The sequence below is a fragment of the Cupressus sempervirens genome, chromosome 4 (assembly GCF_028749045.1).
Source record: "Cupressus sempervirens isolate cs-2001-9-10 chromosome 4, ASM2874904v1, whole genome shotgun sequence".
Taxonomy (NCBI): Eukaryota; Viridiplantae; Streptophyta; class Pinopsida; order Cupressales; family Cupressaceae; genus Cupressus; species Cupressus sempervirens.
This window is the reverse complement of record NC_143121.1, coordinates 327,664,538-327,690,496: the sequence shown is the minus strand read 5'-3', so window position 1 is coordinate 327,690,496 and position 25,959 is coordinate 327,664,538.

The following is a 25,959-nucleotide window of genomic DNA, read 5'->3' as shown; positions in this document are numbered from 1 at the left end:
CTTTTTGCTCTATGGAATGGTCCACAGGATGATTTCCCTTTGTTACTCGACTGGCTGGAGGAGTTGTGTGAAAACCAGGTAAGTATTTCCACTTTCTCAGATAGCACACTATATTTACAATGCTTAAATGAGTCTATCAAAAAAGAGTTTTTACTATCACCAGAATGGTTTTTTAATGGTCACTGTGTTAAATTTACAAATTGGTCACATAATTTAAAATTAGAAAATTTAGATTGCAAGATGTCCTCTTGGTTTGTCCTGACATCCCTCCCTCTGGAGCTTTGCCATGAATATATCATTAAAGCCATAGGTTCAGAGGTAAGATAGGTCAGAGGCATTGATGCTTCTTTCTACTGCTGTAATAATGTTAAAGTGTTAATCAGTGTTAAGCTTAATCACCCAATGGAATTTAATAAAAAATTTATAACTAGTAAAACATCTTATGATATTATGTTTCAAACATATAAAAAAAGAATAGTAAACATATTAAAATTTGATAAATATCATAAAATCATGCCTAATATCCTTCCCCTTACCTTAGATATTAGCAATCAATTCTCTTGGTTGAGAGCAATGAAGAACAAAAAGCTGGAAGAACAGATCTCCCCTACAGAATTCCAAATTCAAGCTTATCAGAAAGAAAGGAAAGAAATAAAAGATTCAGATAAGGAGTTACCTAAGAATAGAAGGCTTAAATCCATTATAGTTTCTATTCCTAAAGAGGATACAGAGCTGGTTTTGAAGGGATCTCACTCAAAAAGACAGAAAAGGAAAAAGAGAAAGGTTGCAACTGAACATGATAAAGAGATTTGTAATTCTAATCCCTTAGTAGAACAATTGTTAACTGAAGACAAAGATGCCCCAGTGAGGAGTGTCACAATGTCCACAAAGATCATAAACCAAAATCCAGAGCAAGACACAGAAATACTTAAGGTTCTTGCAGAGCACAAAGGAAGTGATAATATGGAAGAGGGAAATGAAGAGAGTCATTGGGAAACAGATACTATAGAGGGGTCTTCTTTGGATAAGTATCAGACGAAGCTTGATGAGAATAAGGAAAATGAATGACAAGGAGGGATACATAATAGAACTACAGAATCAATGAATCATAAAGACATAAGGGAAGTAGAAAATGACATGCTTTTTTCTTCACCCAAGGATAGGATGGAAAAAGCAATTTCAAGAATAGAAATACATGAAACTCAGCAGTTGAATTCTGATTTAATCCCTGAAGAAGAGTTATCCTATCAGCAACTTGAATGAGCCAGGAAAACTTCAAAATTTTGGCAAACTCTAGATGAAAAAACCCTCCTCACCTTTCACCCCAATGGAAATTTAGTCAACAATATGGAGTGAAGGCAAGAGCTCAGAAGTCTCTATTGTTAAAATCCTTTAGCACTTTTTAAATGAGGATCTAGAATCTACACTAGAGACTGGAGTGTTAAAGTTTGAAGATAACAATCTTGAGCAGTTATCAAAGGAGCTTATTCAAGTCTTTGACTTTGATAACCTAGATAATAGTACTACCTCTCAAAAAGAAGAGATGATCCAAAAAATTCTTAAATTGGGAGGAGATGATTATACAGCTGAGGATCTCCAAAGGGATATTATAGAGATCCAGTTGGAGGAACGTGAAATGAAGTAAGTCAAACAAAGTGGGATTAAATCAAAATACAAGAAGGAAATGGATGGGACAAACATGGGAGAGTCGACAACAATAGAAAACAAAGAATTTGAGGAGGACAGTCTCAGGAGTCAGATTTGCAAGGAACTGGAAATTGAAGAATTTGACAAAACAGAGAAAGGCTTTGCCTTAATAGAACAAGAACTGGGTATATTTCATCAAGAGCTTGGCATACAAATGAATTAGGAAGGTCTAATATTTCCAAATTATGGTAAGCCTAAAGGAAAAAGCGGTAGGAGATCATTGAAGGAACTACGTGAAACTGAAGGCCTAGCCAAAGAACAGAGGAAAATTGATGAGCTTCTCAACATGGGGAAGGGGAAGTGCCTTCCTAAGGCAGTATGAAGATAGCATCTTGGAATGCTAGGGGCCTTAATGCCTCTAGTAAAAAAAGGTTAATAAAACAATATTTAAAAAACTTTAACTCAGAAATAATTTTAATTCAAGAGACAAAACTTAATAAGGTAGAAGGAGCTAAACTCAGCAAAATGTGGGGACTGTGGGATTCAATCTTTATAGAGGCAATGGGTGCTTTGGGTGGCTTAGGAATTATTTAGAACTCAAGGAAAGTAACTCTAACTTATCTAGTAAATAATAATAATTGGCTGTGTGTCAGTATATAGAGTCTAAAATTAGACATGAAATTCATTCTTATCAATGTGTATGGTCCTAACAGCATAATAAGGAAAAAAATTGTTTGGGAGGAATTAAGTACAATTATTTCAAAGCACAAAGATAGTCTGATTATATTAGGAGGTGATTTTAATACAATTCTGAGTTTAGATGAGAAAGTAGGGGGAACTAAACACCTATCACTTGCATCTATAGAATTCAAAATCTGAATTGACAAACTTAGGTTGTTAGAAATCCCATCAAGTAATGGAATATTTATGTGGAATAATAGAAGGAAGGATAAGGATTAGATTGCAGAAAAGTTAGATAGATTTTTTATTGTAGGTAATCTCTCTTCTTACAATAAGGATTTTCAATCCTCCATTTTTCCTTTTGCAGGATTGGATCATTTCCCTGTTTGTTTAGAGATTTCAGAACCATCTAAACCTCCCAGAAATCCTTTTAAGTGTGAGAAGATGTGGTTTCAAGATCCGAGATTTCTAGAATTGGTTAAGACATGGTGGACTCAAGAAAATTTCACTAGGTCCAAAATGTTCGTGTTCATTTCCAAACTTAAATTGCTGAAAGAAAATATTTTGAGGTGGAACAGAGAACACTTCAAATATATTTTTAAAGAAAAACTGGCAAATCTAAATTAGGAAATTATAAAATATGGTATGAATTATGAGAAATACACTTTAGAAAAAGAACTCCTCATGAAATAGGAAGCTATCTTATCCAAAGAAGAAACCTTCTGGAGACAAAAATCTAGAGAGAAATGGTTGGATGAGGGAGATTGAAATACAAAGTTTTTTAATAATTCAACTATACAGAACTGATCTCTAAAGAAAATCACTAGTATCTCAACTTCGCAGGGTTTACATACAGAAAACCCACTTGAAATAGCAGACACAATAGTCTCTCATTTTAAGAATTTACTTAATAATTATGAAGGGTCTAATAGGGAGGCACAGTCCCGAATGCTCAAATTTATTCCAAAACTGGTCACTGTAGAAGACAACAAAATCCTAGATAGACCAATAACTCTGGAAGAGGTAAGGACACTGGTCTTTAATATGAGTCCAGATAAATCTCTAGGCCCTGACAGGTTTCAAGCCTTCTTTTTTCAAAAATGTTGGGATATTCTAGGGGAAGATTTATGGAGAGCAATTGAAGCATCAAGGAATGGTGGATCCTTGCTGGCTGAAATCAACTATTCCTTCTTTACTCTTATCCCCAAGAAGGATTGTCCGGATCATCCTACAGACTTTCGGCCTATAGCTCTTTGCAATACTATATATAAAATATTTTCAAAAGTTATAGCCAATAGACTCAAGGTCATCATGCAAAAATTGATTTCTGAAGAGCAGACAGGTTTTGTTCCAGGAAGATCTATTTTGGATGGTATAATCATTATTCAGGAAATCATCCACTCGGCTTCCATAGATAAAGAAACATGTATGCTTATGAAGTTAGATATATAAAAGGCTTATGATATGGTTGATTGGCATTTTCTCTGTAAAGTCTTAGGAGCATATGGCTTTTTGCAACAATAAGTATACCTAATATTCAAGTTTATTTCAACCCTGAAGATTTCAATTCTCATTAATGGGATGCTTGAAGGTTTTTTGGATATCTCCAAGGGTATTAGATAGGGAGATCCACTATCTCCCTCTCTCTTCATTCTAATGGTTGAAGCTTTCGAGAGAGCAGTCTCCTTCACTTATAAGGAAAGAAGGTTCTCCGGTATCTCGGTTACTAGGAATCTTCCTAATATTACACATCAATAGTATGCAGACGATACCATTTTACCTGGCAAGAGCTCCATCCAAGAGACTTTGGGTTTTACAAGCATACTTCAGCAATATATGAATGCTTCAGGTCAGAAGGTTAACAAAGAAAAATCCAAAATTTTCTTTTTGAATACCTCTCTTGATATGGAAAATAGGATATGTGGAATTATGGGTTACAATAAAGGAAAGTTCCCATGCAAATATTTAGGTATCTCCCTGGAGAAGAATTCGAGGTACACCAAAGTTTGGATGGATATGATCGATAAGGTGGATAAGCAGATTGGTAGCTAGAAGAATAAGTGGCTCTCTAAGGCTAGGAAGATCACCAAGATCCAAGCAGTCCTATCAGCCACTCCAATTTTTCCCATGGCATGTCTTCCTCTCAATAATTGGATGTCCAAGAATTTGGAATCAAAACTTAGAAATTTCCTATGGAAGTATAAGGAAAGTGACAAGAAACTTGCTCTCATTAAGTGGGACAATTTATGCAAACCCAAGGAGTGGGGGGGTTTAGGTATTAAGAAACCACAATGGCAAAATGGGGCTTTAGGAGCTAAACTAGTATGGAGGTTATATCAAGAAAATGAACAAAAATGGGCCAAAATATTATATTATAAATATCTAGACCCAACGGACCCGAAATCGGTGTTCAAGATGGAAAAATTTCCCAAAGGTTCGGTGTGTTGGAATTTCATGTCAAAATGCCAAGGAATTATTAGCAAATATCTAACTTGGGATGTGGCAGCAGGGAATAAAGCCTTGTTCTGGGAAGATTCTTAGGATGGGCTACCCCCCATCCATTCATCCCCCAACCTAAAGAACCTTATTTCTAAGTTGAAAACATTATGGGGCAATAAGGTTAAATATTATAAAGTTAAAGAGATGGCGGATGGGGAATTGCGATGGAGATGGCGCTCTATCAAGGATTCAGATTTTGATCCGGATTCAGCTGCAGCCTTTGAAAAGATCATCTCAAATAGGAAAATTAAACAATCTGAAAGGTCGGATAACCTCATCTGGGCTGGTTCAAAGGATGGTTGTTACAGTGTGAAGCTTGGGTATCTATCTATTATTCAATCATAGTAGTGGAACCATGTGGAGATCCCTTTAAAATTATGTTGGGATCCTGCATGTCTACCCAAGGCGGGTTTCTTTTTATGGATTTCCCTTCAAAATAGAGCTTTGACTGTGGACAAATTAGCTAGATTTGGTATCATGGGCCCTAACTGGTGTGTCATGTGTAAATAGAGCAATGAAGATGTAGACCATCTCTTCCTAAATTGTCCTTTTGCTCAAAATTGTTGGGAATAGATTAAATACAGACTTAAGTGGTCAACCCCTTTTCAGAATTCCCTTAAGGGGCTCCTTTGTTCCTGGCCCACACATTTGGTTCATGGGGTATATAGAAAACTTTGGAATATTTGCCCATCCATAGTGGTTTGGGAACTATGGAAAGAAAGGAATCATCCTATTTTCAAAAATAAAGAGCAAAATCTAGATAGTTTTCTAATATAACTCGAAGTATCTATTATAGAAGTTATGAATTCTTATCTAAGGAAATCCTCTCATGAAGAAGGTTCTTTGTCTTTTTGGGATGGAATGATGAAGAAACAATGGACCAATCTAATCAACCCTCCATTGGTTTATGCAGCCAGCAATAAGGAGGCAAGGGCCAACTGCAAATGGGTTCCTCCTCCTCCAGGATGGCATAAACTAAATTTTGATGGTGCTGCAAGAGGGAACCTCGATATAGCTAGTGTTGGTTGTATCATCAATGATGAGGATAGTCGGTGGATAGCAAAGTTAGCATCTCCTCTTCCTCTGGTTTCAAATAATATGGCAAAATTTGAAGCATTTGAGAAAGGTCTACAACTTTGTCATAATTTAGGTCTATCTAAAATCATCGTAGAAGGCGACTCTCAAATAGTCTTGAATGCCATTAGGAAAAAAAAGACTCCTAATTGGGCCTTGAATTCTAAACTCCAAGAAGTGTTGCTATTATTGGAAATTTTTGAGGATATCCTGATCAAACACATTTACCGAGAAGGCAATAAGTTGGCTGATGGACTTGCTAATAGGGGTGCTGATGGAGAATCGCTCTTGATATACAACTCTGAGCCTCCTCCCCCACTGTAGTTTCCTAGAGAGTTTTTCTTATTTTTTCATTCATTTATTCTTTTATATATATATATATATATATATATATATATATACTCATATAAATGCATAAATACTTAAGTATGCATACGCATAAGTTCTATATATATATATATATATATATATATATATATATATATATATATATATATATATATATATATATATATATATATTTATATTTATATTTGTATATATAGATATAGTAATTCTTAGATATATCCAATATTTATATTTAAAAATACTCAAAATTATATATATTTAAATATAATATCTAATAATAAAATACAGAAGAAATTGACAGAAAGGAGGATAAAAAAGATATATTTGGAAGTTTATCTTTTAAACCCTTATCATCAGTACTTAATTAACCTATATTAATAAACATACTATTAGTATGTAGCTTTATTTCTATTTACACTAATAACCAGAGATTTTTCCATTCAAAGTCTCCTAGATTAGTGTTCCTATTGTAGTTACGGAGGAGAAAACTCGATTCCTTTCATAATTGTTCACCCTTAGGAACCTTTTTCATATTCTGTGGTGATGGACTGATTTAGTATAGAGACTACACTCAGTATGAATCACATAAGGCTTAGCAAAAGTATTAAGGTATAGAGATTATCTATCAAATTGATCTTTATCCTAACTTACCATTTCTTTGGTCTAGCTATTTTGTGCTTTCCAACTGTCATCTAGTTCAAGGTCTTGTTAATTGCTATTATTACTAACTTAGGTCCATGGAAGATATCATAATAAGTTATGATTATAAGATTAGGATGGAGAGGGTTCAAAATATGCCACTTGGCTCATAAATTTAAGGCTCTGCAATATGTGATCAGATACTCAATGCTAAGTGTGAGTGGCTGAGGTCATTGCCAAATTGAAGCCTTTGATTAAAGGACACATAGGAGAGGTTGAATCATGATGGTTTTCCTTTGTTAAATAAAAATGTATGTTGAGAGGGATCACTGATTGAGAGTGATAGTCTTTGATTACCACCTCTATGTGTTTTCCTGTTGTCACGATGGAATCTAATGTTAATGTCTACCATACGACAAAGAATAGGATGATGGCCTTTCTTAGGAAGGCAACATCAGAGAGATGGATTCATCTCCTGAGAAATGCAGATGATATGACGCATTTTTCTGTGAGTAGGGCAATAGGGGAGGATGTGTTTGACTATAGGATGACCTAGAGAACCAATAATTTGATAATTGGATCATTAATTGGGGTAATGCTAAGGGAGAAGATTGACAAAGAAGAGATTGTTAGGCTCTGTGTAGATATTTTCAACCCTGTATGGAGACGAGGGTTAGAGAAGGAAGTTTTCAGTATTGATGATAAGGGCATAATCCCTTACCCTGAGAAATACATGGGCCTCCCCTTGGGTGTGGAGGAGTTAAGGACGGCCCCTCGACGGTGGTGTTTTACGATTAGGGATAATTTGGCCTTTTTTAAGGCTTGGCCATGAATGGAAGAAAGTGGCAATTTCCTTTTGGGCTGGCATGGGATTAGGGTAGCAGAGAATATGGAGTGGGTAGTCAAGTACATCAAGATGTTTAAAGCTTATGTGAGCCCAGGAGTAGTATTCAACGACCTCAACGCCTTAGAATTCTACATTCTCAATGCGAAAAAATCAAGCAGACTCAGACTTGATTATGTGCTCCCTCCTAATATGGTCATGGATGATCCAGACTCTGTCCCAGAGGTGATTATGGTTTCATGGAAATAGTAGAATCTGTTCACAATTTTTGGACTCCAGCATTAGACTGTTGTTTTGTCCCTAGATATAAGGGCTCTTATAGTAAGCTTAAAGTTTGTATAGGGTTCTTATATCCGTATAATATAGGGTGTTTTTTGATCTCTATTATAGCAATATATTGTTTTATTCTGTAAATCTTTGACAATATAGAATGGTATTGTAATTAGTATGGTACTGTAAATCTGTGACATCATTGTAATGAAATGTAAATTTGATAATAGAAATATATTTCCATATGGTTTTGGTGTTTTGAAGGGATCAAATTTGTAGCCCTACTTAATTAGATAATTTAAGGAAGAGATTTAAGAATTTAGTGACTGGTTAGAATGTTATCAATTTAGGGATTGCTCTGTCAGCAGTAGTTGAATTTCAGATATGGGATGTGTCTTCAAGAAATGGTATTTTTCTTTTAAGTTACAAAGGAATTTGATCGTTACTAGTATAGATGGGAACCCTGATGGTGTGTCCCAAAATCGCTTCAAAAGTGTCATTATATGATATTTCCTTTGCTCAAGATTCTGGTTTTCGTTCCTTATTAGATTCAAGGGTGTTGAGCTGGTATACAATGTTGTAGAAATCATGTAACCGGCTTTGACTAGATATATTAGTAGGGATTTTTCGTTAATTATTAATAAGGTTTGAAGATGTATCAGGAAGGATATTTTAAATTTTGGATAATTTTAATATAAATAATTGTTGGGTTGCATTAATTTATATTTTAACATTGTGATTACTCGGGCTTCCTTCTTTGACTGTTACTCTATCTTGGTTCCAAATTGATAATAATAACTCCATAAGAATTGGAGATTAGTAGTAAGATCTCCTCACTAAATAGAATTGATTATAATATATTAGGGGAATAGCCTAGTGACAAGGAATTATATTCGATACATTACATAAAGATCAATTTTGACTATGTTGATAGCTCTGAGGGGCTAGGTTCTCATTTATAATTTATAGTTAGGAAGGTATATAAGGTAGAAGTAGGTTAATGTGTAGACTCAAAGACAGACATTAAGATCAAACCATGACTTATAAGGGATTTAAGAGTAATGACATTTGTCTTAGCTCGGTGTTCATAGAACACTCATGTTAGATCAATATCTCAACTTAGCTTAAGCAAAGGATTAAATAATTTATAAATATGATTAATAAACTATGATAAATCATGATCAGTAGAATGATAAAAAAAAAAATACAAGGTTTTATTAGGAATATATATGTTTTTATTATGGTTTTTATTGAAAATTTTCTTTGTTCTACTAACAATCCTTGTTCTTGAAGTAAGATTCTCTAGATAGGTTTTTGACATTGGATCTTCCACTTTAGATAGAAGGATACTAATCGGAGATAGATTTCCATGGGAATGACCATGTGTTTTTTATGTAATTCTTATGTAATTTTACGTAAATTCATGTTACTTATGAGATCCGAGGTATGCCCCTATGGAAATGTAATAATATAGGACATTAGTCCCCAACAAGACTGGAGGTTTTCTTCTCTGTTCTTTCTTACCAGTGTCCGTTTGAACAGAGTAACTCTTTGTAGCTTGTTTTTATCTTTATTTTAATATATGATCCAAGGCCTTGACCGTTTATTGATAAAAAATAAAATAAAAATAAAAATAAAACCATCTAATCTATACGTCCTATATACAAAATTGATTCAATTAAAATTTACCTATATTATACTAACACTCCTAAAACTCATGAATCATAACCTTAATATAATTATTATAATCTACCCATACTATGATTGATCCTACTTTCCCCACGTTACTACATTAATCAATATAAATTTTTTTAAAAAATTAACTAAAACTAACATTCTACACCTACCTACCTTACTAACCCCTAGGCGATCTACCCTAAGCTCCATCCTTACTCCCCCTAACTACCCTTATAAAAACCGCCGCCAAACCACCACCTACTCCTCCCCTTTCATGTGGGTATGAGGAAAGGAGGTAGTGTGAGAGTATGGCATTCCCTAAAGCATTAACGCCTCCCTCTTTAGGGCGGCTATAGGATGTGGGGTGGGTGGACTTTCCCCACCCCGCCCCTCATCATATAACACTTAATTATATATATATTTTTTAGGAAACTCCTCTCGTGACTTGGGCCTGGTTGCCCATTTAGGAGAGGTAATTTTTATTTAATATTAATTTTATATTATTTAATTTATTTTTTGACTATGCTCCTTAATGTGGTAGGCTGGGTACGTCGTGGTAGCCCTAGAATATACTATATAAATCTATTTTTGTTAATACTTCTCATTAATGTGACAAATGAATATTATATTTTATATTTAACCACTTGGATATATGTATATATGATTATTTTATTCTCATATCATTATTTAATTGACTGTATTTGCAAAAGGGATTATTTGATGTTCCTCATACATTTTCCAGAGAATGGAAAGTCAACCCCCAGCACTTGGTTTCTAAGTGGATAGTAGGGTTCTATTTCTCACAATTTCCTACGTGGGTACTAAGATCAAGCTATTATAATGCAAATAACTACCTCTTCTATATTAATACTTATTCCATATATGACATCTATGGTTGAGAAGAGCAATACTTCATTACTTATCATCTTATCTTTCAAGAAGATTATCTCCTATGTAAATCACAATACAATTCCTTGCAAGTTATTTCATGAACTTCAGATTTCCAAATCTATTTGTTGATGCCTCTTCATATCTAGGAGTTTATTATCAAATTAAAAAAACACATAGCTATCTAGATTGAATTGGTGCAGTCTCCCATAGCATTATGCAGTGTCAATTTCTACTTTACTAAACAACTTAACATGTAACAACCATCTTATTGCTAATAAAATGTAATTGTAAGATGAATCTCAGGAAAGCTTGAAAACTAAAATTACATTGTGTCAAATAAACAAAATACTTTAAAGTCAACCTATACCATAACTTAAGCTATCTGCAAATCCACTTCTATCAATTGCAAATCTTACAACTAATTTGATTTCAATACTAAAAATCAAACAACTAAACTATTCTCATGAAATTTTGAGGAGATAATGATATCAAATAATCATGTTCAGTTCATTCTTTCAAGGTATATCTTGATACAAACTCCTTTCTTCAACACATTTCAAATTTACATAGTGATAAAATAACATCAACACAATATCAAACAATAACAAGGTGGTGGAGCCATCACTCAAGATACACAATTGAGAGTCTCACACCAAGATATCTCACAATTTCTCTATTTGGAAAATACATGAGACCACTAGCAACTCACTACAATACAATGAATTCTTATAATAAGATGGAGTTCATTTCTCCATTCCAACACAAACAATAAAAGGGGTCTTCTCCTATGCAAGAATGGACTTCATGAACATCAAGCTTCCAAGCTCTTCAAGTGGATATCTGCAAAAGAGAGACAAAATGGGAATAATGGAGGCTCACCTCCCAACCTAGGCCTCAAGGAGACCACCCATCAAGCTTGGGGAAACAAGGCATAATGATTGCTCACTATACATTCACAAGCCATGCATATACAACAATATGACCTGATTTAACACAATACAATTACAACACATCCCATCCCAAGGCTTTGCACAAAGATTCATCATATGAATCAAGTATAGGGTAAAGGTGGGCTCTCACCATGAGGAGGATTTACAACACTTTGAATCCACAATATACACATCTTCTCAATAAAAACATGCCCCTTTAGGGCATACAATATCTTCCCTTCCACACACCTCCTTATGCCTCCCAAATGTAAGTAAGGAAGATGAACACATTCCATTGAACATATAGAATCATCTCCACACATGGGAGTGTTCCTCAACTACATGTGTGAGCCCAACTAACCCCTTCACCCAAGCATCTTTTCCCTCCCAAGGGTGAGTGATGCTTCACACCCATTTCACAAAACACATAACAAGAAAACAAAGCAAGATCAAAGAGAGATTCACACAAACTTCTCACATGAAACACACAAACAAGATCTTACTCACAAAACCCAACTACAATACACCAAAATCTCATCATGAAATGAAGAACATCATGGGTAGGGTTAATTTTTGTCACAATTTCACCCTAGAGTTACTTTATGACCCTCTCAATGCTAGGTAGTATAATTTTTTCAAGTTTTCAAAATTTCCCATGGTGATAACCTTGTTCTCTTTACTAATTTAGGGCTATAATTGGATTTCTCAATTAAGGCATTTTTAATTCAGAATGAGGTGGCCAAATGATCCATCATCAAAGAACATGTCATTTCACATAACGAGCACGTGACACACACACAAAATGCACTAAACATCACACATGACATGTTCAAAATCTACACATGAAACAAATATCACACACATACATCTCACATTTATGAAATAAGCACATCACAACGAGGTTTACAAATCTTACAAAGATTCATCTTGGCAGAGTCATTTAAACATGTGTCTATACCTTGTTTCCCCATTAAATTTCCATGGTTCCTCTTCTTGCACATCAACTCGAGCATCAGTAGTCTAAGGAGTCAAATAAGCATATATAACATAAGTGCAAATAATAATAATTTCCATATTAACATAATTCAAATTAAATATCCTTTCCTAATCTTTCAATTATTCCACTTGAAATGTTAAGATATCAAAATCTGTGTGTCATAAGCATCATAATCAAATTAATATTCATCCATACATTAAAAATCTTCAGAACAATTTAACATTTTTCATGGCATCAAAATTTGCTAATATTATATCATAAAGCTGCATCCATATATGTTCAAACATTTCTTACACAATTACAATTTCTTAGTGCATATATCAATGTAAAACACTACTGAAGTATCAAATAAATAGATAAAGCAAATCCACTATCCATCCAAGTCTCAATAATTGTCAAAATATCAAAGTCTCAAATAACAAAATGTAATAACATATCCATGCTATGTCAAATCGGGGTGAGGCCTCACATATTTCCCCATTAGAGTCGCCAAAAACTATTAGTAAATAGTTTTGTCCTTCTTGACGAGTGTATTGAGTCATGTTTTGTAATTATTGTTGAAGGACAAAATTGTTTACTAATAGTCACCATAATACAATCATGTCTCTATGATGACATAGGAAATCCTATGATAAAATTAATGGATACCGTATTCCATTTCCACTCTATAATGGTATGTAGCTACAAAAGACCTAGAGGGTGTTGATGCTCTGTCTTCACTCTCTAGCACTCAAGGCATCTAGCAACAAAATTAGCAACACCATGCCTCATCCCTACCCAAAAGTATAGTCATTTAACATCAGCATGCATCTTCTTGACACTGGGATGTGTAGAATATGGTGTACGATGCACTTCCAAAAAAAATCAAGGTGCAAAGATCACCCAACACGGGTACATAGATACACCCCAAGTGTCATGGTAGTCCATTGAACTCAAGAAAGTATCTAGAAAATATCCCCTCAAGGGTACATCTAGGCTCGATCTTCACCCTCACCTCTTGATACCAAGTGTCACTAGGCAAGGCCTCCAAGATACATCCTCAAAAATCCACTCCCAATGACATTAGTGATACCTCACGTCGCCTCCTACTTAAGGCATCTGGGGCAATATTCTCCTTCCCCTTAATGTAATGAACATCAAAGTCATACTCACATAGGAACTCCATCTAGTGAAATTGTCATGCATTCAGTTTTGGCTAAGTAAAGATATACTGTAGGCTCCTATGATCACTATACAACTCAAACCTATTTCCCAAAAGAAAATGCCTCCAATGGACAAGGGCATGCACTACAACCATGAATTCCAAATCATAAGTGCAGTAGTTAAGCTCATGGTCCTTGATTTTCCTAGACTTATATGCAATCACTCGACCATCTTGTATCAACATTACACCCATGCCTTCCAATGAAGCACTTGTGCAAACCATGAAATCACCTATAGGATTAAGCACTACAAGGACTGGTGCACTGGTCAAACACTACTTAAGAGCATTAAATGCTACCTCATACTATTCTGACCAAACATACTTCTTCCCTTTCCATGGAAGAGAAGTAATGGGATGAGCTACTCATAGGAAATCCTTCATGAAGCAATGGTAGTAACCTACCAATCCCATAAAACTATGAACTTCTGAAACATTACCAAGTACTGACCAATCCATGATAGCAAAAATCTTCTTTGGATCCACTACAATACCTAACATAAATGGACTTCATGCTCCTCCATAGTCTTCAAATAGATCAATATGTCATCCAAGAATACAATGACACATTGATCGAGGTAAGTGCAAAATACACCATTCATCAAACTCATAAACATTGAGGTGCATTGGTTAACCCAAAGTTTACAACCGTGAACTCATAATGCCCATACCACATATGAAAAGTTGTTTAATGAATTTTAGTCTCTTGGATATGAAGTTGATGGTATCCTAACTTCAGATCAATCTCAAAGAACACTCATGTTCACTTCATCTGATTGAACAAGTCATCTATCCTGGCAAAGGATACCAGTTCTTCACCCTTACCTTATTCAACTATCATTAGTCAATGCACAAATGAAAAGAACCATCATTCTACCTCATGAAGATGATGGGTGCATCCCACAAGGATACACTAGGAAAAATATGGCCCTTGGCAAACAATTCCTTCAACTACAATCTGAGCTCACTCAACTCCTAAGTAGTCAAGCGATAAGGAGCTTGTGAAATTGGCTCCACTCCTAGTGCAAGATCAATTCAAAAATCAATGTCACACTATGGTGGCATACCTAAAATATCATCAGGAAACACATCCACATACTCATGAATGAGTGGGGGATCATCAAGTGTCACCATAAAGCTCTCAGATTCCTTAAGATCATTGACAGACACAAGAAATAACTAACAACCCTTCTGCACACTCTACTTCAATAGATCAGCTCAGATCATCCAAAGTGAGACTAGTCTCAGGACTCCTAAAAGTTCTACCTACCCACATGTGTCATCAACACACTATACCATCTTATGATAGCAATCAACATTTTCCTAATGGGTGGCTAACCAATCCATGCCCAACACAATGTCATATGATCCCAGAGGTAGGATGCGAAGATCTATTGTGGTGGTGAAGGTTCCCAAATTCAAAAAACAATCTTTGACTAACAAGTCCAAAACCATCTTGGAACCCGTGGCTAACCCAACCTACCATTTATTAACCTAACACACTACCACAAGCCCACATCACTAAATAAGAGATAGTGATATGAAAGAATCAAAAGCACTAGAGTTTAATAAAACTGAAGAAGAAATACCATGCAACATACCTATAGCCTCAACTATTGTACCTTGATGATTTGCTTGATGGTTGTCAATTCCTACCAGCATCTCCTATAGTAGGCTCAGATCTCATTGTGCCCTTACCATGTCTTGAAGATGGTTTAATGGAGTACTCAATAGATATATGGCCAGTCTAAACACAATAATAGCAATTCCTTGCAAAATTGGAACATATCCCATGACCCCCCTGAGTAGTGCTAGGGTAAGGTGCACTACCCCAGCTCGAGTTTTGCTTATTTCTTTGAGGAGACTAAGACTGGTGGTATTTTTTCCCATGGATTTGGTTATCTCCTTTCTTTCTAGAATCACTAGCACCCTATCCACCTTTAGGCCATCTTCCTTTAACCCTATTATGATAACAACCACCATTACCACCTTGAGAGGATACTAACTAGGCCTGGCCCTTCCTCGAGGACTGGATAAATTATGTATCTTTCCCTAAATTATATGAACCTTGGTTATGAGAACTAAATTTACCATTGAAACTCCTAGCCACATTGCTCTCTATGGCAAGTGCAAATGGTCTTGGTTGATAAGCATGGACATCTCCAATGATAGATTCCTCGAGCCCCCCTAACAAAATGTTGAGTGATGAGTTCCTCATCATGCCTATAGCTTGAGTACTACTTCAACCCCAGGAACTTCTTCTCATACTGATCCATTATCATAAAGCCTTGCCTAAGCTCATGAAATTCATCATTGTGAGCCTCACGATATTGTGGTGATAGGAATTTCTCCTAGAACCTCTCCTCAAAGATCTCCTAAGTGAGATCTATGACATTGATTTAGAGCCTATCACACTCTAAATCCCACCAAATGGAACCATGTTCCCTCAGCTATGTGATCATGCAACAGGCCTTCACATTGCTCCCATAAGGTAGTAAGGAGAAACAACACCCCATATCAAGCAACAAGGTCTCAACCTTGAGTCTTGTCCCCTGGCCATCAAACAATGGTGGTTTGGACCTCTAAGTTCCTACATCATTTCAACCTGAGTGAAATCATCATCATCCCAGCCATGACCCCTCCATTGATGCCTTCTTTTGTTGGGTGATGTACGAGAACATTCTCATTCATGCTCCTCCTCTCTATGCCTTGACTAATGGGATTTTCCATGATGAGACTCCTCTTCCTAATCATGGTACTGTTGGTACTCCTCAACATGAGGGCCCAATTGAGCAAGAATATCTTGAAGTATTGGCATCAATGCCCCCATAAAATTCTAATTAGCATTATCCTATTCTCCCCCACTATATTGTCATTCCTCCTCATGGTGTTATTCCTCTTGAACAACCCATTGGATAAAACTTTAACCAAACCTATGCTTAGGAGGCATCACTATAGAAGCAACAAGATAAAGTCAAATGTAAGGATCATAAGCATAAGTTTTGAAAGCATGAACCAATGAGATATCAAATAATCAAACATAATATAACAATATATAGTAGAAAACAAAACCATAGTGGAAGCATAACATAGAGACCCCAATGGTTCAACATGGGCTTTCATACCAAATGTAATGCCCTGCTAGGAGATCCTTGGAAACAATGATAAATATAAGACAAGATTTTTCTTTAAACAAGTATGGATGCACACAAGATACAACATATAAGGATCTCAAAGATGGCAACAAAAGACTAACCAAACATCCTAACACCAACAGATCTCCAAACACCACTACTAACCAAAATGATTGAATACAGAAGATGCACAACTAAATTTGAATCAAAGCATTCTAAATTCAAAATGCAATGCCAAAGGATTGAAGAGCACCTAAGAGCGTAGCCAAAACACTTTCCAAAAAGTTCTTGTTGTCCACCTGGACAAGATTTTGCAAATACCAGGTGATACTTTAAACCAACCCTATACGATACCTTCCAGTATCGTATGACCTTTCTCAAGAAGGGGGGTGACACTTTTAGGGTTTGGGCAACACTCCTCAAAAGGGCATGTGATACTTTACAATTATCGTATGACACTTCTTCAAAGGGGGTGAGATACTATAAAGTATCACATGACATTTCTCTAAGAGACATGTTATACAATTAGAGATTGCATGACAAATCTCTTTTGGGCATGCGACACTTTATAATATTGCCCCATGCTGACACATGATCACCCAAGAATATAAGAAAAACTCTAAGGACAAGCTAGAGAGTAAAACTAAGTTTAGAACCTCCACATTAGGGAGTATCAGATCCACAATTTGAGGTATGATCACTCAAACACAATAATAAAAGATGGAAACTACACCTAACCATCTAACAAGCAGTGAAGGGAAAGTATAGAACAAACATTGCAGTGTACTAAAACAACATCACAATAAACTAAAGCAACATAACAACGAACAGAACAACCGAACTAAGTATGCCCTTCCCAACCATTAGAGCATCATAAGACCATCATGGGCCCTAGCCATCCCCCATGCGTAACATCCCAAACTACCAACTAGATCATTGATTCTATCATATGAGGACATCACCACTAAAACGTGCTACAATAGAAGCATAAGGAAATCTAACATGCTAGAAGTAAAGCATAAGATAATCCTACAAATCAACTCATCATCTACATATCCTAATCATCATAATAAGGAAATGTGTCAATACTAACATAATCTAAACATGATATACAACATTCCAATAAAAGCATAAATCTCAAGAAAGCATACTCTGGAACCTGAAGTACCAAGTGAAAACATTTAGCAATGGTCACACTAGGACAATAGACTATATCTGTACACTAGTCCCCAATAGTGGTATAGGTAGCTATGCCTCCCAACCACATGGGACCTGTAGGGCCCACTCCTGCCATGCTAATGGATATAATGATCTAACCAAAAACACACATAAAGAACAACATCCATGGCTAACACTCACGCTAGATAGTATGATGATTAAAATAAAGAACATGGACAATGCATAAACTATAGGTCCTAGTCAAACGCTCAATGGGCTACTAATTATGGGTTGACATCATGGAAAGTCACTTGGCATCGACAAGCCCAAGCTAGTATTGGTAGCTACTCTCCCTAATGGAAGGTGCACAATTTTATTTTAATTATCTTAGATTTAGTACCTCCCAATATTTTTGTTTAGTTATCACTTATATAATACTTCCTCTGTCGACCAAGAAATGGACACTAGGCTATGAGATCGAAGCCCCTCCATATGCTACCCCCCTACCCATACTCATCCAATGATGAGTGCCCATAGGCATGCAAATTCCAAACATAACCCCAATGATCATAACTTTTAGAAGTACCACAAAAGATCAAGACTCACAAGTCACTCAACAAATGTACGTGCATGTACTCATGTGTGGCTCACCACTAGCACAAAGATCATAACATAATGATTAGATAAGGACACAATGTAGAAAGTCATTCAATCAAAAAAAGACTTGAGAGGATGAATGTGGCATGCATCCCAATGCAACATAAAAAGTACAATAAAGGCTTGACTGACATCCAAATGGATGATCTAGGTCCACAACCAAACTCATGCCAAGAAACCCTGACAAAATAGGGTAGTACACAAAACAAGGTAAAAACCCCCAAAACTAAAAAAATTCAAAATTAAAACCTATTTGGTCTTTGGGCACAAAACCCCTAAAAATCCAATAATATTTGGGTTAGGACACCATATGCAAAAACGGCCAGCATAATGGTCAGAAACCCTAACCTACATCCCAAAAATAAGGAAAACATTCATACTCAACCAATCAGATAGAACCAACAAACAAAAATGTAGAGGAACACTAATTCTCAGTCTCCTAACAAACTACTACCAGAAACAAAAGCTAAAATAAAGTAGAAACAAGAAAATTGGAAGGCCCTACTTGAAAGCAAAATGGGCAAAAACTAATATCAGCCTGATAAAATAAATAACCTGGTGATACTGCCAAAAGTGATGGCAAGGCAAGGTCTCCCCAATCCAGATCCAATGAGACTAATTTTGTGAAAATATCATGCTCATAGCTCTCACAACGAACGGAAAACCAATCCTTCAGAAAGAGGATTTCAAAAAAGCTCTACTATTTCTAAATTGCAAAATTGAAAAGTGAGAAAACAAATCCCTTTTTCAATACTCATTCTCTTTTTGAGTGAATAATTGATTAGTGTAAATAAACAATTAGACTAGGTAGACTCTAATTCAACCCAAACAAAAATAGGGTATTCCTCATAACGAGAACTCACCTAAGGAAAAGTTTCCATAAATTAAATTCAATATGATTTAAAACCCAATAACCCAAAATTACAAAAAATCCCTTAACAACTTTCACGACGATGGGAACCTCTAAATGTACAGACACGTTCATTGGTCTAATCACGTAATATAGATGAGTTCAAATTTAATTATCATTGAAAATTTTAATTTAAACAATTAAAAAAAGGATACATCGACCATATAGAGATGACATTGGTAAAATGAATAGTTGAATCACTAACTCCATGTGCCACTACCACGAATTTAAATTGTGCACACTAAAACACATGATCAAGAGCAATTTCATATAATATCATAGCCGAAGCAATAATGCATTAAATACCTAATTTAACAATTTATTAAATTATACCAAAATAATCCATTTACATCACTCTTGTTTGCATAAAGCATCAAGATACAAGAATGAAGTAAATAACCATAGCATAAAATCCATCACATAACATAATTAGAGATATGTCCAAATACCAGGTAACCAGGTATCATCATAGAGCTACTATCATCTCAAAATGGCATCAACATGCAAATATGATAAATTCAAAAACATAGTAGTAAAGCATCTACGGTACTAAAATAAAAGTATAACATTCAACCCTAAGGTCATCTCAAGGTACATATAATAAGAGTATCAAGTATTTCTCAAAACAAAATAGACAAGGTACAGACTGCAAACATGAGAGGCACTACAACATGCTTCTATGAAAAGATTCGAGGAGAAGTTTCTAGAAAAGAAGAAGATGATCAAGAAGGTGGATAGATTCATTGTATATGTTGAATATCATCGTAAGCTTAAGATCTACAGTGGTGTTTAAGAAGAAAAAGATCAGAATTACCCATTTAAGAATGTACAATTGCTATCTTGGTAATGTTTGAGTAGTTGTTGATGCTATTGATTGGTGAATTTAAGTAGAAGGTTCAGAAGAGTTGAGAGGAGGTCAAGAGTGATAGCTTTAAGGGTTTCCAAGTGAATAAAAGATTGAAATGATAATGAAGGCCAATTAGTGGATCAATATTTGAGCCAAACCATGATCTATATTTGTAAAGTGAGTTGTATTTACTAGATCAAAACTTGCTATTACTTTGTAATGATTGTATCAATATTGAAAACCTTTAATCAAGGTTGACCTAATAGTCATATTTAAATCTTATAATCAAGGTGGCATTCTAATGGAATGTTCTAATGTCCACTAACAAGGCCACCCTTAACAGGGTGATTAAATCCTTTAACACAATCATATTTAATAGTGTGTTTTGTAACCTTTAACAGGGTTGGATCTTAACAAAGCTTACTTTAGAAGAGTGAAAAGACTAGTGACATGTTATTGGTGGTTTTTTCTAAATTGGTTTTCCACATCAAATCCTAGTGTCAAAATTGTGTTGATGTTATTTGGGATGATTACCTATTAATGTTCACATTTTGCAAGTTTGTTATATTTAGGACTACATAGTGCTAATTTATGTTACTAAAAGTTTACTATAGAGGTTAAGCTGATAGATGTTAAGATCTAAACTAGTTTATGTATTTTTTGTTCAATTGGTACATGTGGACCTTGGATAATTGATTATCCCCCCCATCCCCCAACCTTAATTATTCTAAATATTTTAACAATTGGTATTAGAGAAATGGTTCGTGTAGAGAAAAATTTGAAGGTACTTGAAGCTAAAGACCAAAATGTAGAAAAAGGAGGTGCCAAGGTTGAACAAAGAGAACTTCCCTACATGGAAAATTTTGACGAGGCTACATCTAGAAATAATTGGAGATATTGCAATACATTTGTAGACAATGCATATGTGGAGATAACAATTATTCCTTTGACGTATTAGCAACTAACAGAGGAGTAAGAACACAACCAAACCATGTTGGGGATTACATCATCCCTAAGCTATACCGAGTTTGATGACATAAAAGATTGCATGATTATGGAGGGAATGTGGGATACACCGCAAACCATCTATGGAGGAGACAAGAATGTCTTGAGAGGAAAACTAGAGAGATTGAGTGGAAAGTTTGATGAAATGAGAATGATAGAAGGTGAGAATATAATGTAGTATTGTAGACAAATCAAGTAGGGTATAAATTCTATAAGAGGAACCAATGAAAAGATTGATCATGAAACTATAATCAACAAGGTATTGATAACTCTACTTATTATTTATGCTATTAGGGTTTCTAATATACAAGAATTGATATGTACTCCAATTAATGACCTAACTCTAATATCTATGATTGGTAGATTTACTCCTTTTGAAATTTTAAATTTTGATAATTTCATTCCTACAACTGTTGAATCTAATTTTAAATTGCAAATGGTTCTTAGTAAGAAAGGAAAAGGAATATATGTGAAAAATGACAATGATACTTCTAATGATGAACTTGATGAGCTTGAAGCACCAATGGCTAAAAGACTTGTAAGAGGTAGAGGAAAATACAAAAGTGAACTTCCTATAATTTTCTTTTCATGTAAAAAAGTTGGTCACATTGGTGCAGGATCTCCTAATAGAGAAGACAAGGATGAAAAGAAGGAAAACAAGTACAAAGAAAAAAGAGATGACCCAAACAACAAGAGAAACATAGATTACAAAAACAAAGGTAAGAAATCTTGTTACATTGCTGAAGAAGAAACTAATAATGAATTTGAAAGTAATGATGAAGATGTTGTGTATGTTTCTATGAAAGAATATTCTGATGAAGATGAGAAAACTATATTAATCTCTTATGTGAATAAAATTGATAGGTGGATAATTGATTGTGGTTCAAATCACATGATTGGTGATAAGAGTAAATTTGAGACCATTGGACCATACAAGGGTATTTTTTTCAAATTTGGTAATGATGTACCATGTCTAATAAAAGGTAGAGGATCAATATAATTGGTTGATAAGATCAAGCGTGACAATGTTTATTAGGTTGAAGGACTTAACTATAACTAGTGGAATGTTTCACAGTTGAACAAATTAGGACAAAAAATTGAATTCCATCACAAGAAGGCCAATATATTTGATATTTGAAGGCCAAAATTGAATTCTATTTGTTGATGACTATTCTAGAATGATGACTATGATGTTTCTTAAAGAAAAATCTGAAGCTTTTCAATTATTTAAGTGGTATTTGGCCAAAGTTGAAAAGGAGATAGGAAAGAGTCTAAAGTGCTTGAGATTTGATAGAGGTGGAGAACTCATTTCCAATGAATTTAATATATTTTGCAATGATAGAGGAATCAAAAGGAAGATGTTAGTTTTTAGGACACCTCCTCAAAATAGAATAGTTGAAAGGATAAATAGATCATTCATAGATTGTGCTAGATCATTGATGATGGAGAACAATGTATCACAAAAATATTGGAGAGAACATGTAAGTACATTTGTTTATACGTTGAGCAAAGTGAAAGTTAAGAAAGGTACAAATGTTACACCTTTTGAATTATGGTATGTATATACACCTAATTTGAAGTATTTTAAAGTTTTTTGAAGAAAATTTCTATATACTAAAGGATAATAGAAATGGAAAAATTGATACAAAAAGTGATGACGGCATATTCTTAGGTGATTCCACTAAAAGAAAAGCTTATAAGTGTTTGAACTATAACACTAACAATGTTGTGGAAAGTGCAAATGTGAAAGTTGATGAATATGCAGAAAAGAATGAAGTTGAATACAAGATAGAACCTAAAGACTAAAAAAAATTCTTATATGTGAATGGAGGTTCTCCCAGAACCCCACCTGAGAAAGAGAACAAAGCCACAAATCAGCAACAAAATGGGAATGTCGAGTTGCAATAAAAAGTTGTCGAGAAACAAACTGTGGGTGCTGAGCAACAATAAAATAATGCCAAGGTACATGTAGAAGGAGATGAACATTAAGAAGACAGTGACAAGAAAGCATAGCCTAAACTAGAAAGAGAAAATGAGCTTGAAATCATTTTTCAAATTGAAACTGTAGAAGAAGAGATAAGAACAGACCTTGTACTAGAAAAATATATGAGAAGACATCATGCACCTAAGAAAATTATTAGAGACAAAATATGGTGTTATGAAAAGAAAGAAACTAAAAATGAGACATGTTTACTTTGTGAGTTTGAACCCAAATAAGTAAAAGATGCTTTGGAGAATGAGGATTGGATTCAAGCAATGAATGACTAAATTGAACAAATAGAGAAGAACAAAACATAGACACTGGTACCTAGACCTAAAAACAAAAATCTTATTAGAACAAAGTAGGTATTCAGGAACAAGTTAAATGAAAAAGGTAAAGTCGCAAGAAATAAGGCTAGACTGATATGCAAAGGATATGCACAAGAAGAAGGAATTGACTATGGGGAGACATTTGCCCCTATTACAAGACTAGAAGGAGTTATAACAATACTTGCATGTTCTACCTATAAAGGATTTAAGGAGCACCAAATGGATGTCAAATCTACATTTATGAATGGAATAATTGAAGAAGAAGTCTACATAGAGAAGCTCGAAGGATTTGTTGATCGTAGTCAGAAAACATGGTATGTAAGCTGTCCAAGGCTCTATATGGTTTGAAACAAGCCCCTAAAGCATGGTATGAAAGACTAAACAATTATTTGGTGAAGATTGATTTTGCTAGAACTAATGATTGTTAGAGAAAAGGGATAATTTAATTTAATTTATTAAATTACCTTTTCTCTCTTCCTAAGATTTTTTTTTATGCATCTTTTAGCTTTGTCTATTTAATAAGTATTAAATAATTTTCACCTTTAGATTAAGCTTTGTAACTTATTAGGTTACCCTTTTTGGGTTTCGATCTCCTTATATAAGGATTGATCATTTTGTAATTATTATCTCTTAAATCTTTTCTTCATATGAATATACAATTTGCGTATTTTCAGATCAAACCCTTGCCTCTTCTTGTCTTTTTTTTCTCTATGACAAGTTTTCTACATGCAAGTATTCTTGGGCTTCATGGATTTGATTTGCATATTTTCTCAAATCCTACCTGGTATTAAAGCTACATCTGTTGTAACTTATTTCATATTTGGAGAAAAGAAAGAACAAGGGTTTGATAGATCAGATCTGGAGTTTTTAAGATATTTCCTAAGAAAATAGGGAGGTTACTAATTTTTAGAGAAGTTTGAGACTAAATGGACTTCATGGATGGATCTAGAAGGCATCAAAACCATGTTTTCATGTAAAGTTTGTCAGTTTTGGACAACATTGATCTGGGAGGAAAAAAAAAATTCTTGACAAGGCCATACAACCTCTAGCATGCGTTACGAGGTGGATTTTTCCCCCAAAAAAAAAAAAAAAAACCTAAAAAGTCAATATTTTTGGGCCGCTACGGTTAGATAACCGCTAGCAACTCTATTGCGATTACCTTAGCAATCACTGCCAATGGTTCTACAGTGGCTATGTTGTAGTGGACCACCCACCTCCCACCATCGCGGCCCACGTCCCTCCTCCTAACAACTGCCCAGCATTTTTTTAAAAAAATTATTAATTTTTTTGTTTTTGTACATTTCCAAGGGCCATGTTGGTTTTTTCTCCATAACTTGAGCATATAGATGTATTTTTTTTATCTGAAAAATGTACCAAAAAACTAGTTCTAAGATAGAGACATTGGTGTAGTTGTTTTTTGGTTTTGATGTAGTTTGGTTGCCTATTTTGGTAGTCAAAGCTAGATGTTCATTTTTTCATTCTGGAGGGCATATCTTGAGCATCCCATCTCCATTTTTTAAAAATGTTATATTTTTGGAAAACTGGTTCTTTTTACTTTTCAAAAATGCTATAATTTTCTTTAGATTATGCTCCATTTTCTTTCTATCATTTTTTTTTTGTATTGCACTATGGTGGATATCTTGGGTGTTTCATGTCTAAGGATCATTTTCATGACATGGGATCTCTTCTTTTGGGTTGTACTATCTGTTGTATCAGTTCTTTGCTCATTTTGATCATTGATGATATCATTTATAAGAATTTTTATGCAACCACACTAAGATAAAGTGCTATACTACATCTTTATTTTTTCATTTTAGTAGTTTTCCTTGTTTTTCCTTCTGATTTGAGTAGTGTCATCTGAGGACACTCATACATATTACTGTATTCTTGGGATTCACTATGTTTTACACCTTATTGTACATGCACTACTCTGATAAAGTGCCATGGGGGGGTTGATGTTTTCCTAGCTTGACATCTTCCTTTTTCTAGTGAGTCTCTTCTATGACATTAGCCTAATGACATGTCTGAGATTGATCACCTCAGTACACACTTATGTACTCTTTTGTGCATCTTGGTCATGGTTCCTTGACTTGTAGTTCTCTTTGGCCAACTTTTTTACCTACCTATCACCTCACCCTTGTCTACATTGGGGGGGGGGGGGGGGGGGGGGGGGGTGGTGCTTCTGTTGTTTCTAATGCTTCCTTGGTTTGTTGGAGTGAGTTATGTATTTAGTATTTGATC